The sequence below is a fragment of the Oryctolagus cuniculus genome, chromosome 7 (assembly GCF_964237555.1).
Source record: "Oryctolagus cuniculus chromosome 7, mOryCun1.1, whole genome shotgun sequence".
Taxonomy (NCBI): domain Eukaryota; kingdom Metazoa; phylum Chordata; class Mammalia; order Lagomorpha; family Leporidae; genus Oryctolagus; species Oryctolagus cuniculus.
Genome location: NC_091438.1, coordinates 153,831,072 through 153,836,563, shown reverse-complemented (window position 1 = coordinate 153,836,563; position 5,492 = coordinate 153,831,072). Strand labels below are relative to the sequence as shown.

The 5,492-nt window shown below is 52.8% G+C and overlaps 1 long non-coding RNA gene across 1 annotated transcript in view; it reads left to right on the top strand.

The window, feature by feature from the left end:
• LOC138850730 (uncharacterized) overlaps positions 1 to 4,864 on the top strand; it is a 7,059-nt gene extending 2,195 nt beyond the window's left edge. The window contains exon 2 of the long non-coding RNA XR_011390881.1: positions 4,343 to 4,864. This is a non-coding gene — a long non-coding RNA (uncharacterized lncRNA). The remainder of the gene's footprint in view (positions 1 to 4,342) is intronic.
• Positions 4,865 to 5,492: the final 628 nt, after the last annotated feature.

The following is a 5,492-nucleotide window of genomic DNA, read 5'->3' as shown; positions in this document are numbered from 1 at the left end:
TTAGAGTTGCTGCCTGTGGTGCTGGCATCCCATATAGGTGCAAGTTCAAGTCCCAGCTGCTCCTATTCCAACCCAGCTCTCTGCTGTGGCCTGGGAAAGCAGTGGAAGATGGCCCAAGTCCTTGGGCCCCTGCACCTGCGTGGGAGACCCTGAAGAAGCTCCTGGCTCCTGGCTTCAGATCTGCTCAGCTCTGGCTGTTACAGCCATCTGGGGAGTGAACCAGTGGATGGAGGACCTCTCTCTCTTTCTCCCTCTGCCTCTGCCTCTCTGTAACTCTGCCTTTCAAATGAATAAATAAGTCTTTTTTTAAAAATGAGATGAAAGCCTGAGAGAAAAATAAAGAATTCAAACTTGAGAAGCCAGGACTGGCAGGGGCAGGACGAGACCGCCAGAGGGCTGGTGTGTGAATTGGAGCAAGCCACACCCTACTCAAGGCCTGGGGCCTGGAGTGTGATGTGGGGCAGAGTGAGCAGGATGTCACAGCCCCACTTTTTTTTTTTTTTTTTAAGATTTATTTATTTACTTGAGAGGCAGATAGAGAGAGAAAAAGAGAGAGAGAGAGAGAGAGAGAGGTCTTCCATTCACTGGTTCACTCCCAAACTGGACGCCACAGCCAGAGATGCGCAGATCCAAAGCCAGGAGCCAGGAGCTTCCTCTGAGCCTCCCACGTGGGTGTAGGGCCCCAAGCACTTGGCCCATCTTCCACTGCTTTCCCAGGCCACAGCAGAGAGCTGGATAGGAAGTGGGGCAGCTGAGAAGTGGAGCAGCCAGGATGCCAGCTATACTATGCCACAGTGCCAACCCCCACAGCCCCACCTTAGATTACACTCTCTCCGGTCCCTGATGGAGATAACAGATGTTTAACTCACATCTGCTGTTTTATCTTCCATTCTAAACTAGCCCTTTTCAAACTAAAATGTACACACGAGGTCCCCACCTGGGATCTTGTTACTAGGCAAATGCTGATTCTCTAGGTCTTGAGGTGGGAGCTAAGCATCTGTAAAGTGTTCCTGGACCCTAGATCACAATTTAAAAAGTAAGACTTGGGGCTGGCGCTGTTGTGCAGTGGGTAAAGCCACTGCCTGCAGTGCCAGCATCCCATATGGGCACTGGTTCGAGTCCTGGCTGATCCACTTCCAATCCAGCTCTCTGCTGTGGCCTGGGAAAGCAGTGGAAGATGGCCCAAGTCCTTGGGCCCCTTCACCCACATGGGAGACCCAGAGGAAGCTTCTGGCTCCTGGTTTTGGATCGACACAACTCCAGCCGTTGCAGTCAACTGGGGAGTGTGCCAGCGGAAGGAAGACCTCTCTCTCTCTCTGCCTCTCCTTCTCTCTGTGTAACTCTGGCTTTCAAATAAATAAATAAATCTTTAAAAAAAAAAAAAAAAAAAAAAGGATGGAAAAACCAACAGACTTGTCCCGGCTGCTCAGCTTCGAATCTGGTTTCCTTCTAGCGTGCCTGGGAAGCCAGTGGATGATGGCACAAGTGCTTGTGCCCTGTCATCCATGTGGGAGACCTGGATGGAGTTCTGGGTCCTGGCTTCAGCCTGGCCCAATGCTGGCTGTTGTCGCCATTTGGGGAGTAAAACAGCAGGTGGGAAGATCTATCTTTCTCTGTCTCTACCTCTCTGTCTCTCTGTCTCTCTCTCTGTTGTTCTGCCTTTCAAATAAATAAATCTTAAAAAAAAAAAAAAAAAAAGTGGCACCGCGGCGGCGCCAGCACACCGGGTTCTAGTCCCGGTTGGGGCGCCGGATTCTGTCCCGGTTGCCCCTCTCCCAGGCCAGCTCTCTGCTGTGGCCAGGGAGTGCAGTGGAGGATGGCCCAAGTCCTTGGGCTCTGCACCCGCATGGGAGACCAGGAGAAGCACCTGGCTCCTGCCATTGGATCAGCGCGGTGCGCCAGCTGCAGCGGCCATTGTGGGGTGAACCAACGGCAAAAGGAAGACCTTTCTCTCTGTCTCTCTCTCACTGTCCACTCTGCCTGTCAAAAAAAAAAAAAAAAAAAAAAAAAAGGCAAGCCTTTTCCTCTCCTGCCCGAGGAGCCTGGTATACGTTACAGCTTTGCTATGGATTCATTCAGGAAATCTGTCCTTATTGGGTGTGAACTCGCTCCTTGGTATCCGAGGGGGTTGTTTCCGGGACACCCCTTCATGGCCTAAACCCAAGCCTGTGGCTGCTCACGTCCCTTACGTACAACAGCCAGGGTTTGCGCAGAACCCACACGTCCTCCTGACACGAGGTGCCCACTAGGCTACTTGTATTACCTAACAGAGTGTCAGGGCCGGGTGAAAATCATTATACTGTACTGTTCAGTGACAAGGAAAAACTGTATGCGTCCAGTACAAACGCAGTTTTTCCACCGAATGTTCTCAAACTGCCGTTGGTTGCATCCTTCGATGCAGAATCTGCAGCCGCTCGTGGCCGCCGAGTTTGCCTGGAGCTTACAGGTTGCTTGCTGGGCAGATGAAAAGCACAGGAAGTCTCAGGAGGACTGTGGGGCTAAACCTCGCCTAATCCCTGCAACAGCTGCCGTGAGATCCTCCTGCTTTGCAAATGGGGAGGAGGTTCAGGGAGTGCAGGCAGCTGCAGGGGGCTCCCCAGCCAGAGCCCCAGCCCAGGGCTCCCTCTCTGAAACTGCAGCGCCTGCTCCCAGCTGCTCCCCAAGTCCTGATGTCCACTGGGTCACCTTGGAGCTTTGGAGAGGGCGACTGTTGCCAGATCTGAACGAAAAGGAATTTACCGTTTCTATGATCTGGTAAGATCCACTCCCACAGACAGGACAGAGAAAACCTGTGTTAAGCCAAAACTCCTGAGACTGAGAGGTTTGTGAAAGAAGAGGGCTTACTGAGCCATTGCACGTACAGGGTAGGCAGTGGTGCCAAGGGTGGGGAGCAGGTGGGAAAGTGTCTGCCGAATCTAAACAAATCAGAGTCCAGCGGGATGAAAAGCTGGGAAAAGGCACACGGGTTTCATATGGAGCTGCCACTCGCTACATCACCTCTGGATTGGGCGGGGCTGCAAGCAGGTGCAATGGCGCCCGCCCTAAGGTTCTAACAATGACATTCAAGGTTAAATGGTCCTCTGTTCTTTGAGGCTGACTGGTGGCTCCTTACTGATTAACCTCCCCCATCTCTCCTCCCTGCCAACCTCTGGCCTTTTGTAATTAATTTTAAGATATCTCAGAATTTTTTTCCTATCACCTGAAACTCCATAGCATACCATAGCATACCATAGAATTTCTAAAAGATGATATATGGAGTCAGCGCTTCGGCGTAGCAGGTTAAGCTGCCTCCTGCGGCACCAGCATCCCATATAGGCGACAGTTTCAGTCCCTGCTGCTCCACTTCTGATCCAGCTCCCTGCTAATGCGACTGAGAAAAGCAGGAGAAGATGGCCCAAGTGCTTGCTTGGGTCCCTGTGCCCTCATGGAAGACCTGGCTGAGTATTAGCCCAGCTCTGGCCACTGTGGTGATTTGGGAATGAAACAGTGGATGGGGGCCGGCGCCGTGGCTCAACAGGCTAATCCGCCTTGTGGCGCCGGCACACCGGGTTCTAGCCCCGGTCTGGGCGCCGGATTCTGTCCCGGTTGCCCCTCTTCCAGGCCAGCTCTCTGCTGTGGCCCGGGAGTGCAGTGGAGGATGGCCCAAGTCCTTGGGCCCTGCACCCCATGGGAGACCAGGAGAAGCACCTGGCTCCTGGCTTCGGATCAGCGTGGTGCGCCGGCTGCAGCACGCCGGCTGCGGCGGCCATTGGAGGGTGAACCAATGGCAAAAGGAAGACCTTTCTCTCTGTCTCTCTCTCTCACTGTCCACTCTGCCTGTCAAAAAAAAAAAAAAAAAAAAGAAAAAAAAAAGAAAGAAACAGTGGATGGGAGACCTTTCTCTCTACCTCTCTGTAACTCTGCCTTTCCATTAAATAAGTAATTCTTTAAAAAAAAAAAAAAGAGTAGTGGTTCTGCCACCCCTAGAAGATGGTCTAAGCCTCAGTTTTCTTAAAGAAATTAGGACAACCCTGCCGCCTGCGTGAACAACTTCTGAGGCACTGCGGTGCGGGATGCGCGCCCAAGGTGCAGCTCCTGCCCGCTGTGGCTGTGGGTGAAGCATCTGTGGGGCCCTCGGTGTGAACGCGATCCCGCGTGATTCTTCTCCACGGCCTTGCCCAGAGGAGGAAAAGGAGAGGGAGACGAGTTTACGTTTTGTGATTCACTTACCCTAAGTCGTTCCGGGCGAGGGAGGAATCAGCGCGTGGCCTGCGGGCTGGACGGAGCTTGCTGGAAACGTCCTCCAGTGTTTGCAGCCAACGCGCTGTTCCGTCCTCCGTGTTTCTCCCTCTTCTGCCTTCAGCCCGAGCCAAGCACAGGCAGGCGCAGTCCTAGGGGAGAAGTCAGCATGAATTCAACGCGGTTGATGAATTCATGAATTTGATGTGGTCGGCATCTTCTTGCGATCCTGCTCCAAGCCAGCCTCCATCAGGGGGGAGAGTCCCAGCGCTGAGATCAGCGGGACACGGATCAGACGTTGTCAGAGGCACTCAGATCGCGGGCGAGACATCTGGACTGACCGCTGAGAGCCCTTCCGACTCCCAGGTTCCAACAGGGCCGGGGAATGTCCAGACCACAGGCTGTACAAGGCCCACCAAGTCATCTGGTCTGGCCCTGCCAAGGCAACCTCAGGCAGGACTGAGAGACCCAGAAGAAGCGCCAGGCTCCCGGCTTCGGGTTAGCTCAGCTCTGGCCGCCGCGGCCACCTGGGGAGTGAACCAGCGGATGGACGACCTCTGTGTGTGTGCGTGTGTGTGTGTGTGTCTCTTCCTCTCTCTGTAACTCTTGTCTTTCAACTAAATAAAATAAATATTTTAAATGTTTATTTATTTATTTGATTTCATCTACTTGAAAGGTAGAGCAATAAAGAGAGACATCTAGCTAAACCAGAAGTCAGGAGCTCAGTCCTATATCAGATTTTATGCCCAACTCTGTTTTTTTTTTTTTATTTTTTAAAAAGATTTATTTATTTATTTATTTGAAGGCAGAATTACAGAGAGGTAGAGACAGAGGGAGAGCGATTTCTTTCATCTGCTGGTTCACTCCCCAGATGGCCACAATGACTGGAGTTATACTGATCTGAAGCCAGGAGCCAGGGGCTTCTTCCAGGTCTCCAGGGTGGTTGCAGGGACCCAAGGACTTGGGCCATCTTCCGGTGCTTTCCCAGGCCATAGCAGAGAGCTGGATCAGAAGTGGAGCAGCCAGGATTAGAACCCATACGGGATGCTGGCACTGCAGGTGGTGGTTTTACCCTCTGGCCCCCAGCACTGGCCCCCAGCTCTGCTCTAGATTCCAGCTTCCTGCTAATGAGGACTCTGGGAGACAGTGGGGACAGTCCAAGTGACTGTGCTCCTGCCACCCACGTGGGAGACCTGGATGGAATTCCTGGCTCCTGGCGTTGTCCCCAGCCCAAGGCCATGGCATGTAGGGAATGGGCCAAACATTAGGAATTC